The sequence below is a fragment of the Embiotoca jacksoni genome, unplaced genomic scaffold, assembly GCF_022577435.1.
Source record: "Embiotoca jacksoni isolate LCO1_2020_lvr unplaced genomic scaffold, fEmbJac1.0.p SCAF_40, whole genome shotgun sequence".
NCBI lineage: Eukaryota > Metazoa > Chordata > Actinopteri > Embiotocidae > Embiotoca > Embiotoca jacksoni.
The window spans coordinates 1800986-1814703 of record NW_027185393.1 but is presented as its reverse complement, the minus strand read 5'-3'; the positions used below and the strand labels follow the sequence as shown (position 1 = coordinate 1814703).

The 13718-nt window shown below is 38.5% G+C and overlaps 1 long non-coding RNA gene across 1 annotated transcript; it reads right to left on the bottom strand.

The window, feature by feature from the left end:
* Positions 1–789: 789 nt before the first annotated feature.
* On the bottom strand, positions 790–4793 carry LOC138209796 (uncharacterized). The gene is made up of 3 exons (XR_011179202.1): positions 4363–4793; positions 1627–1689; positions 790–1089 (listed from the first exon to the last, which is right to left on the bottom strand). It is a non-coding gene; the product is annotated as an uncharacterized lncRNA (long non-coding RNA).
* Between the last annotated feature and the right edge of the window lie 8925 nt (positions 4794–13718).

Genomic DNA, 13718 nt, shown 5'->3' with positions numbered 1-13718 from the left:
GATAAGGAAACATAGGCTGGGGAAACCTCCGATGCATCACATGGAAGAAAGAGCTTCTACGGAATCCTTGAATGGTCACGGACAGAATTTTTGAAGGATGACATCTGCATTCTCTGCCAATATGTTTTATATTTCCTTCCCTTCCTTCTGAGCCATATGTTTGTTTACAGTCAGCTGTTCTGGTCCTCATCAACAGTAGTGTGTTGCTCAGCAATAACACACGTCCAGTTAAAGGAAACACTGCAGATATTGTGGGAAGGAGACATGATGTGACACCTTGTGATGCATTTAGTGCTGATTCATTTTTAAAGGCTTTTAATATATCTGACAGTATTCAGCTTCCGAGGATGAAGTTAGCTTCTGATTTACAGCTTCTGATTTGGCCCACTACTGTTCATGAGGACCAGAGCATCCGAGTGCAAACAGACAAACGGCTCAGAAGGAAAGGAAGAAGAAAAGTATTGCGAGAGAACTCAGAAGTAGCCCTGAAAAAAAATCTCTCCATGATCCTTTGGAGGCTCCGTACATTTGTGAACCATTAATGGCAAGTTTCCATCCAAATTAAGAGCAAATTTTGATCGAATTCTCATAACAACAGGATTTTATGCACATTTCCATCCATCACTGACGTGCCAGTAAAAAGGAAAAACATGATGCACTTGAGAGCTCCAGTTAAGATCTAAGCATGGAAGACAAACTGCATATAAAATTAGATTAGATTTGACTTTATTAATCCCACAGTGGGGAAATGCGGTCGTCACAGCAGCAAAGAAAACCAAAAGTGCACACAATATGATTTTTTTTTTACAAATACATATAAGATATAAGAAATAAGATAGATTTAAAAAAAAAAAAAAAATAAGAGAAATTAATAAATACAGTTTGGGATGAATGGGAAAAAGTGTCCGATCAACAGTGCAACAATATTATTACAGGGTGGTGTTGAAAAGTCTGACAGCCGTCGGAACAAATGACCTGCGGGTGGCGCTCCTTCCTGCTCTGAGGGTGCAGCAGTCTGAAGGAGCTGCTTAAAGCTCCCACAGCCTCATGGAGGGTGAGAGGTGGTGTCCATGATCCATGTCAGCTTGGCTGCATTTTCAAGGAGGAAAAAAACAACCTGTCTTCATCAAGAGCTCTGAAAACCTGTTTTCTCAATTACTTTCTTTCTATAATAAATAATGTTGAACAAGAACACAGTATTTCTTCCTAAAGGACTGCTTTGATGACAGTTTTGATGATGCTTTGACCGAGTTCTTCTCGTGAGCGTGAAGTGGTCAGTAATATTTTAAAAGGGTCATGTGACCTGTCTCTCTGTGCTAATAATGATTTGGAAAAATTTGAAGCAATATCTGATGTTGCATTGTACTAAATCACACCCGCTACGCAACTGACAAAACAATCAGCTGAGATTTAACAGAGGAAATTGTCAAACTCACAATGAACAGTTTAGAAAAAAATATATATACATTGACACAGTAGGGCCCTGGCACTTTCATTACCCACAATGCAACTTCACCAACAGTTTTGTCAGATATTAAGGTGTTTAGGGCCAGTCGAGCAGCAGGTTATGGAGGGCTTATTATCTCCCTTCCTGGAGCTCCACACCAAGACTTGTAGTCTTTGTACCTGTCGGATGACGGCTCAAATGACATCACTGGAGAACATTCATCCAAATGATCACAGCTTCCTCTGGAGACACAAAGGAAGAAAGAGATGCATGTAGCTACTGGTTACGTGAACTTATTGACATTAAATGAAGGTTGATAAACTCTGACACTCATCATGTGGCATCATATGCTTCATAGTTGGTCTGATTTCAGCAGTAATGGACAAACTACCAGTTTTGTGACCTGTACATCAGACTGGTTGGCTGTGACTCCAAAAACAACACAAACTTACATTACAACACTCGGTATTAACTTTCCTGAGATGTTAGAGACATTGGAAGCCTGTCTAGATCAGAACTTAAACTTGTCTATATCGTGTATAAATCTGTTTGATGTAAACGGCATCTGGCTGTTTGATGATTTCTGATCAATGACTTATTTGCCTCTTTTCTAGGATCCTTTTCATTCATCATTTCATTGATGTCATGTTTCCCAAACGTGTTGCAGATTTGTGAATCTTTGTGTTGAGAATGAACTATTTAACCAAAAGAGGGCGTAATGAGATGCCGTAATTAACTTTAACCAGTGATTAGCAAGATGGAAGTAGGACATATCTACATGTTTCCTGTGTTAATATAAGGAAGCTTACAGTCTCTTTATCACTCCACAGGTTTCTGATGTTTTTCACAGCTGCAATTTGTCATCTCCTCATTGGAGGAGTTATAATGTAGTTGCTAAGCCTGGTTCCATAGCAAAAAGATTTTGAAAAAAAAAAATAAATAAATAAATAAATATATATATATATATATATATATATATATATATATATATATATATATATATATATATATATTAAATACACATAAGCAATTAAAAAAAATGCATGTTACATTTCTGCCATTTTTCTAAATTGCCCATTGTCAGACTAACAACTGTATACTTTTAGAAGTTCAATGGATCCTTTAAGTTTAATTCTGTCATCAGCTTAAAATTCTTACATGTTAAACATTCCTTTACTTTTTCAATCATTATACTGTACCCTCAGGACTATTGTTCACCTGATTATTTTAGATTTGTCATTAAAAAAATATCCCTCTTTTACCTCTTCTTAATCAAATACGATTGATTCAGCCATTTTTTTGTTAGCCTTCAAACCAACTGCTTCTCCTTCAACTCCAGCATCACCTGAGGGCTGCAGTAAAGGACTCTGGAGAACAAGCACACCTACAGGGCACATTTCCATGAGACAAAAGTATATCTGTGGCAAAAAGTAAAACAAAAGAAAATGGAGTCAAGAGACCAACTCCATATATTTGAAAACATGCACCAATTTGTCCATAAAAAATGTAATAGAGGGACATGTAGGTCAAACGAATTCTCAGGCTCCCCAACAGACCTTTCAAACAATGTGTAATGAAGAGACAGAGAGTAAAGGGGAAAAATGGAAAAGAAAATGGAAAAGACAAGTGGAAACTCCTCCTGGCTCTTGTCTGTGTGCCTGAACAGTTATTAATAATCACATTATCTTCTGATGTTGTTGGAGATCTGACGTGTCACATCTGCTGAGCGCCGAGTCTCCCACTGAGCTCGATGATGAAGGGTGGACATCATGTTACGGCCTTCTGACTTCTGATATGACAAGTTTCTACGTTTTAATTGAAATACCATTTTAGCCCACCTCTGATTACTCTTCATGCCCTCCTACTCACCTCTATCTCTTTTAAATAGCTGCTGTCTTTCACCAGTTGTCAGATCTTCACATTATTATTGCTCCTGATGCTGTTTTCCGCTCCCCTCTCCTCCCCTCCCCTCCTCCTTTCTCCTCCCCCACCCCTCCCCTCCCTTCTGCTTTGAATTCTGCCTGTCTGACCACCTGTATTTTCACCCTCAGACCTGCCTGCTTTATATTTGAAGTTGGACCCTATAAACACATCATATGTCATGGTGACATCACAATACTGTGCAAAGACACACATGATGTTGTTTGTGCCCTGTCACTCTTTGTAAATAAATTGTCTTAAAAAAATAAATAAAACAAAAATCAATATTTTAGTAAATATTGGAACCTTTTTCTTCAGATAATATAAATAAATAAATAAAATCACTCTATGATTCAATGCACAGTCTTTTTTTTTTTTTTTTTTTTTTTTTTTTACCATTTATTGTTTGTCACACATTGAATTGAAAAAAAATAAATCATTTTTTTATGGTATGCTTTACCAGGTTCCCTGTTGAGCCTCGACATCGAGCGACGAGTAATACCAACTGTTATCAAAAACTGAGTGCTCACTTACCGTCTAATACTTCCCAGACCACAGCGCACACACACGTTACAGGATAATCAACATCATTCGCTTCATCTGTGAGTGGTCATCATGTTTTGGCTAATCAGTGTATATGTGAAGGACATGAACTAACATCTGTATCCATTCTGGGAAAAAAAAGAAGTTGTGTCACACTGCTTATTTTTACTGCTGGTCTGTGAATTACAGTATATTGTATGTTTTTGTTCATCAAAATCTCCACTGCAGATATAAACTACAGGAAAGAATGCAGTTCAGCTAATATACAGCCTAAATATCAAGTAATTGGAGATAAAGTTTTAGCTGAATTTCAGGAGCAGGACCACGCCTCAACCACTCCCCCACTTCCGGCCACACTCCTAGAAATGTCCACCCACTCTAAACCTCGGCCCGTTCATGTTTTCTGCATCCGGAACCAGACACCACGCAGAGAGAAGAGAAAACGACCTTACCTCGGCCCAAGCATGGACATACTGTTCCTCAGCCCGTCCGACGATGACGATTGCCTTGCCTCCCCAGAGGACACCCATACAGCCGCCCTCTCCAAAAACCCCGGGGATACCCACGAGACGCCGCCGGCCGCCACCGGGAGCACCCAGGCAGCACATCGGAGTCGGACCCGCCGATCTCCACCGGGCCGACCGGCTGCATCCACCAGAGTCCCTCTCTCCGCTCGGTCCTTCCGTACGAAGGTTCCGATCCGCAGCCGTCCTCCAGTGGCTCATTCACCGGTAACAGAGGGAGACCTGCCACCCCCAGACGTAGTCAACGGCAACGCAGGTCTCCTCTCTCTCCTCCGACAACTCCGGCCCAGCGCGCCGCCCTCAGGGCCGCCGCCACCGCTCCCGCGGCCCAGCCAGGCCCCCCGTCGAAGACGCTCCGGCCAAGATCTCCGACCGGACCGTAGCACGCCAGCTAAAAGCGCTAAAAGAGAAGGGGATACCTCACCACCGCTCCGACAACAAAGCCAGACTGTTCCAACTCCTCACAACTTTCCGGAAGCCACAAAACACAGACGTACCTCCACGCAAAACTCACCTGCGTAACGTCAACAACAGTGACGTCACCACCCACCTCCAAGCCCCGCCCTCCCACCCACAAAGTTCCGGGTTGCCAGGTCGGCAGCACGTCACCTCCCATCCCCCTCCACCTCCCCAGGCAAACTCACCTTTGCACAGCGGCACCGGGATGCCAAATCTCTTTTCCTCTCTTCGATTTCCACAGCACTCCTTCCCACCTTCTGGCTTGGATCCATCCGTCCGTACTACTGCCGTTCTTCAACACCCCCTTTTTCCGCACTCTACCCTGGCACCGGGTTGCCAGGTCTTCTTTCCTCTTTCCCCCTCTCTCATCCATCCACAGCGCCCATCATCACCACCGGGCGGCCAACTTACAACCCTTCCGCCCCCTTTCCTCAGGCGCCTCCAGTGACCTTCTCCAGCACACCGAGGGGCGTAGCTTACCCTCCTACCATGCAGATTCCTGGCACCGGGATGCCAGTCCCTACTTCTTCTTTCCCTACCCTCCAACCATCACATCCGGCACGTATCGTATCGTAACGTATTGTATCTTATCATCTCGCAAAGCATCGCATCGCAACGCATCACATCACATCGCAACGTATCGTATCGTATCGTAAAGTATCGCATCTTATCACCTTGTAAAGTATCGTAGCGCATCATAATGTATCGCATCTCATCATCTTGTAAAGTATCGTATCATAACGTATCACATCGTAACGCATCATAACGTATCGCATCTTATCGTCTCGTAAAGTATCGTATCGTAACGTATCGCATCTTATCGTCTCGTAAAGTATCGTAACGTATCGCATCTTATCGTCTCGTAAAGTATCGTATCGTAACGTATCGCATCTTATCGTCTCGTAAAGTATCGTAACGTATCGCATCTTATCGTCTCGTAAAGTATCGTAACGTATCGCATCTTATCGTCTCGTAAAGTATCGTAACGTATCGTATCTTATTGTCTCGTAAAGTATCGCAACGTATCGTATCTTATCGTCTCGTAAAGTATCGTAACGTATCGTATCTTATCGTCTCGTAAAGTATCGTAACGTATCGTATCTTATCGTCTCGTAAAGTATCGTAACGTATCGTATCTTATCGTCTCGTAAAGTATCGTATCGTAACGTATCGCATCTTATCGTCTCGTAAAGTATCGTAACGTATCGCATCTTATCGTCTCGTAAAGTATCGTAACGTATCGTATCTTATCGTCTCGTAAAGTATCGTAACGTATCGTATCTTATCGTCTCGTAAAGTATCGTATCGTAACGTATCGCATCTTATCGTCTCGTAAAGTATCGTAACGTATCGTATCTTATCGTCTCGTAAAGTATCGTATCGTAACGTATCGCATCTTATCGTCTCGTAAAGTATCGTAACGTATCGCATCTTATCGTCTCGTAAAGTATCGTAACATATCGTATCTTATCGTCTCGTAAAGTATCGTATCGTAACGTATCGCATCTTATCGTCTCGTAAAGTATCGTAACGTATCGCATCTTATCGTCTCGTAAAGTATCGTAACGTATCGTATCTTATCATCTCGTAAAGTATCGTAACGTATCGCATCTTATCGTCTCGTAAAGTATCGTAACGTATCGCATCTTATCGTCTCGTAAAGTATCGTAACGTATCGTATCTTATCGTCTCGTAAAGTATCGTAACGTATCGCATCTTATTGTCTCGTAAAGTATCGTAACGTATCGCATCTTATCGTCTCGTAAAGTATCGTAACGTATCGCATCTTATCGTCTCGTAAAGTATCGTAACGTATCGTATCTTATCGTCTCGTAAAGTATCGTAACGTATCGCATCTTATTGTCTCGTAAAGTATCGTAACGTATCGCATCTTATCGTCTCGTAAAGTATCGTAACGTATCGCATCTTATCGTCTCGTAAAGTATCGTAACGTATCGTATCTTATCGTCTCGTAAAGTATCGTAACGTATCGCATCTTATCGTCTCGTAAAGTATCGTATCGTATCTTATCGTCTCAAAGTATCGTAACGTATCGTATCTTATCGTCTCGTAAAGTATCGCAACGTATCGTATCTTATCGTCTCGTAAAGTATCGTAACGTATCGCATCTTATCGTCTCGTAAAGTATCGTAACGTATCGTATCTTATCGTCTCGTAAAGTATCGTAACGTATCGTATCTTATCGTCTCGTAAAGTATCGTAACGTATCGCATCTTATCGTCTCGTAAAGTATCGTAACGTATCGTATCTTATCGTCTCGTAAAGTATCGCAACGTATCGTATCTTATCGTCTCGTAAAGTATCGTAACGTATCGTATCTTATCGTCTCGTAAAGTATCGTAACGTATCGTATCTTATCGTCTCGTAAAGTATCGTAACGTATCGCATCTTATCGTCTCGTAAAGTATCGTAACGTATCGTATCTTATCGTCTCGTAAAGTATCGTAACGTATCGCATCTTATCGTCTCATAAAGTATCGTAACGTATCGCATCTTATCGTCTCGTAAAGTATCGTAACGTATCTTATCGTCTCGTAACGTATCGCATCTTATCGTCTCGTAAAGTATCGTAACGTATCGCATCTTATCGTCTCGTAAAGTATCGTAACGTATCGCATCTTATCGTCTCGTAAAGTATCGTAACGTATCGCATCTTATCGTCTCGTAAAGTATCGTAACGTATCGTATCTTATCGTCTCGTAAAGTATCGTAACGTATCGTATCTTATCGTCTCGTAAAGTATCGTAACGTATCGTATCTTATCGTCTCGTAAAGTATCGTAACGTATCGCATCTTATCGTCTCGTAAAGTATCGTAACGTATCGTATCTTATCATCTCGTAAAGTATCGTATCGTAACGTATCGTATCTTATCATCTCGTAACGCATCGCATCGTAACGTATCGTAAAAAGGAGAACATAAGAAGAGAGAGAAAAAGAAACGAAAATGCGCAAAGGGCAGGCGGCCTTGCTCTCTCAGGATGGCTTCTTTCGGGGATCTGCAAGGCCCGGGAGCTGCAGTGGATCCTCGACTAAGCCTGGTTCCTCTTAAACGTCAGAGCAGTTCTAATCACCTCAGGGATCAATCCTGACTCCTTCTCCGGCCACTCCTTTCACATAGGGGCAGCCACCACCGCGTCAAGCGGAGGAGTCCCAGACCACCTCATCAAGGTCATGGGCCACTGGTCTTCCCAAGCCTACCAACTTTACACCCGCCACGGCTTCAACGACCTGCGCAAAGGGCAGGCGGCCTTGCAGTCTGAGGATGGCTTCTTTTGGGGATCTGCGAGGCCCGGGAGCCGCAGTGGATCCTCGACTAAGCCTTCCCCAAACCGCGAAACTCTCCCCCCGACTTAATCTCCCCAATCAATGAAGGTTCGCCCCCAGCCGAGGCGGGGTCCTAGCTAGTGAATTGGATATTTACCAAAAGCATCTGTGATGTACGGCTGCTCAAAGTCATGAAGAATCCACCTCAACAGTTTTTGTTCCTCTTGAATATTCATCTTCATGAGAGACATTAATGTTTGTTAATGGACTGTTTTTCACTTCTCCTAAAACCCTCTAAAACAATGTGCAGCTACTGTAACAACTCCGTCTCACTGTGCCCTGTATTTAGCAACAAAGTGTGTCAGACTTGTTTCGCTGTGATTTGCAGCTAAATACCATCCAATCTTTACACAAAAAAGGTTCCCAGCAAATCAATCACCAACATTTTTCCTTTCCCCAAACATGAATAAAAATCTTTTCTTGAAGTTGCTTCTTTCCTGTTGCTCAACATCAATTACATTCACTGGCAACATCCAAGCAGCTGCTTCAGTAACATCCAATATGAACCATGCTGAGCTGGAGCTTCTCCAGGAGAGGACAACAATCTAAGATAAAGATTAGGGCGCGTTGTGCAGAATAAACATATAAATATAACAGAGTGCAGGTCATTAGACATCCTCAACACAGTTTAGTGCTGCAAACAAGCTGCGAGGGTTGCTGTGAATTGCTGCTTCATTGGCTGCAGTTCCTCCCTAAAGGTAAATAAGCAGGGGAATGGAACTTAATTATTCTGTTTAAACATATTGTAATAGAGACAAAGCAGAGGGCTGCGCTGGGTGGAGATCTCATTTAACACTAAAGGCTGCAGAGGACAGACATTGTTTGTTTACGCTGAGTGGCTTTTTGTGCATTTTTATCTTTTCAGAGCTACAAAAAGCTAAATGTGACAGCAGTGTGATTTGTCAGCTTCAAATTGGATTTTTTTTTTTTCTCTGCAATTCTTTGTTTATGACACTCATAAATAATGCTAAATAATGCTCTTTGGCTCATGTTAGTGACAGGGAGGCAGTCAGTTTCTGCTTGCAACACAGAGCCAGTTGTTCGTGGCTTCATGTGTTTAAGACAATTATATGAACGCGCTGAAGACCGAGTCACACGGCCGAGGCCGGCTCAATCATCAAACATTATTTTGACTTAGGTGACGGGGAGAACATTGTGCTGGGTGAGCATCAAACTCCAATAATAAATATATTAATGCTGCATTTGATGAGGTTATTGACTGTGAATTATTCAATATTCTTCAATGCAGCAGCCGCTGTTTGAAATGAAAATTCAAATGAGGGGAAGAGATTATACTGTTCATGAGGTTTGTGAGAATATTGACTTTTAGCTGTCAATACAACAAGCTCTGCTTTATTGCCTTTGGATAACAGGATATATTTGGTGCCCCCCCCCCCCCCCCCACCCTTCCTTATACTGCTTATTATTTATTAACTGGCTGCCATCCTGTTATTTGGTTGATGACTAAGTGAGTTTTGAATTCTTAATCCAATCTAACTATTGACCTAAATATAATTTTCAACATTCCCCAACTGTGTAAAACCTATAAATTCATCTCTCCAGCTGTGTTTTCATAAAAATTGCACACCTGTGTCTGCACCGCTCTCTGCACCTAAAACACCAGAGAGGAGCATCACGTCTCCGGGGTGGGATTTTTGTTCCACACCGCCTCATCCACCGTATCACTCCCCCGTCAGCAAACAGAGACAACAGCTCAGCAGCTCTTCATGTAGCTTGGACAACAAATACAGCTGAGTTCCCAGCAACGCTGCGAGATGGAAGCCTGTGGCAGACTGTGGTTGTTGGGGGGGGAGAGGGGTATTCATGGAGGGAGGAGGGATAGACCTTATGTTTCACTTTATTTATGCAAAAAAAGATAATGTTTACATGAAAATATTCTGTACAGTTTGTCACATCTACAAGTGCAAACTCCTTTGTCAACTTGACATTTTCAGGTTCATCAAATTGCAAATTAGATTGTCAAGATTATTGCAAAAATAACAAGGTAGTGAACCATGTTTACAGGATCTATGATCTTTCGAACCAAGAGCTTCTAAATGATCCATTATTGTTGTTGTCATGGTGATCAGATGGATACAGACCAGTGCACATCCAGCTGCAGTGACATTTGGGTGTATATTATTGAAGTTGCGTCTTGCACCTCCACCGGCTCAGACCAGGTCTAACAGCAACGCAGCCGGAGAGCTGATTTCATTGCTTCAGTGTTCAGAGCTCTCATGAACAGACCGATCCAAAATCCCAGAAACAGGTTTGGTGGATGTCCTATGTATTTAATCCCACTTATATAAATAATTAAAACAATATTTTTTTTAATGTAACATTCAGATTCAATTAAAATTAAGCTGACTCTTGTCTCTTGAATTGGAAGTAAATCCGGCCGTTGGCATGCGTCGTGCCGCAGCAGCCAATCAGTTCAACTACAAATGAATTGCAATTAAATTACACATAAAGCTTCTCCATCAACTCATCTTTACGCACAGCAGCTTAGACCATTTACGTCAACATCAGTTTATTTATTAACACACATCACTTTATTTATTAACAACATCACTTCATTTATTAACACACATCACTTTATTTATTAGCACACGAAACCACTTTATTCATTAACACATGTCACTTTATGCATTAACAGACAACACTATGCATTAACACCACTTTATTTATTAACACACACAATCATTTTATCTATTAACACAACATCACATTATTCATTAACACACAACATCACTTTATTTATTAACATGCAACATAATTGTATCTATTAACACAACATCACTTTATTCATTAACACACAACATCACTTTATTTATTAACACACAACATCACTTTATTTATGAACACGCAACATCATTTTATCTATGAACACAACATCACTTTATTCATTAACACACAACATCACTTTATTTATTAACAACATAACTTTATTTATTAACAACACTTTATTAATTAACAACATAACTTTGTTAATTAACACACAACAAAACTTTATTTACTGACAACATCACTTTATTTATTAACACACTTCACTTTAATTATTAACACACAACATCACTTTATTTATTAACACACAACATCACTTCATTTATTAACACACAACATCACTTCATTTATTAACACACATCACTTAATTTATTAACACACAACATCATTTTATCTGTTAACACATCACTTTATTCATTAACACACAACATCACTTTATTTATTAACAACATCACTTTATTTATTAACACACAACGTCACTGTATTTATTAACACACAACATCACTATTTATTAACAACATCACTTTATTTATTAACACACAACATCACTTTATTTATTAACACAACATCACTGTATTCATTAACAAACAACATCACTTTATTTATTAACACACAACATCACTTCATTTATTAACACACAACATCATTTTATCTGTTAACACATCACTTTATTCATTAACACACAACATTACTTTATTTATTAACAACATCACTTTATTTATTAACATCCAACATAACTTTATTTATTAACACACAACATCACTGTATTTATTAACACGCAACATCACTATTTATTAACAACATCACTTTATTTATTAACACACAACATCACTTTATTCATTAACACACAACACTTTATTTATTAACACCCAACATCACTTTATTCATTGACACACATCACTTTATTAACACACTTCACTTTATTTATTAACACCCAACATCACTTTATTTATTAACACACATCACTTTATTTATTAACACCCAACATCACTTTATTCATTGACACACATCACTTTATTAACACACACCACTTTATTTATTAACACACACCACTTTATTTATTAACACACGACTTTAATTATTAACACACAACATCACTTTATTCATTAACACACAACACTTTATTTATTAACACGCAACATCACTTTATTCATTAACACACATCACTTTATTTATTAACAACATCACTTCATTTATTAACACACATCACTTTATTTATTAACACACAAAACCACTTTATTCATTAACACATGTCACTGTCTGCATTAACAGACAACATTATGCATTAACACCACTTTATTTATTAACACACAATCATTTTATCTATTAACACAACATCACATCATTCATTAACACACAACATCACTTTATTTATTAACATGCAACATCATTTTACCTATTAACACAGCATCACCTTATTCATTGACACACATCACTTTATTTATTAACATCATAACATCACTTTATTTATTAACACACAACATCACTTTATTCATTGACACACATCACTTTATTAACACACGTCACTTGATTTATTAACACATAACATCATTTTATCTGTTAACACATCACTGTATTCATTAACACACAACATCACTTTATTTATTAACATCATAACATCACTTTATTTATTAACAACATCACTTTATTAATTAACACACAACATCACTTTATTTATTGACAGCATCACTGTATTTATTAAAACACAACATCACTTTATTAATTAACACACAACATCACTTTATTAATTAACACACAACATCACTTTATTTATTGACAGCATCACTGTATTTATTAACACACAACATCACTATTTATTAACAACATCACTTTATTTATTAACACACAACATCACTTTATTTATTAACACAACATCACTGTATTCATTAACAAACAACATCACTTTATTTGTTAACAACATCACTTTATTTATTAACAAACAACATCACTTTATTTGTTAACAACATCACTTTATTTATTAACAAACAACATCACTTTATTTGTTAACAACATCACTTTATTTATTAACATACAACATCACTTTATTTATTAACACAACATCACTGTATTCATGAACAAACAACATCACTTTATTTGTTAACAACATCACTTTATTTATTAACAAACAACATCACTTTATTTGTTAACAACATCACTTTATTTATTAACATACAACATCACTTTATTTATTAACACAACATCTCTGTATTCATTAACACACATCACTTTATTTATTAACACCCAACATTACTTTATTCATTGACACACAACATCACTTTATTTATTAACACAACATCACTGTATTCATGAACAAACAACATCACTTTATTTGTTAACAACATCACTTTATTTATTAACATACATCACTTTATTTATTAACACAACATCACTGTATTCATTGACACACATCACTTTATTAACACACATCACTTTATTTATTAACACCCAACATCACTTTATTCATTAACACACATCACTTTATTTATTAACACACAAAACCACTTTATTCATTAACACATGTCACTGTCTGCATTAACAGACAACATTATGCATTAACACCACTTTATTTATTAACACACAATCATTTTATCTATTAACACAACATCACATCATTCATTAACACACAACATCACTTTATTTATTAACATGCAACATCATTTTACCTATTAACACAGCATCACCTTATTCATTGAC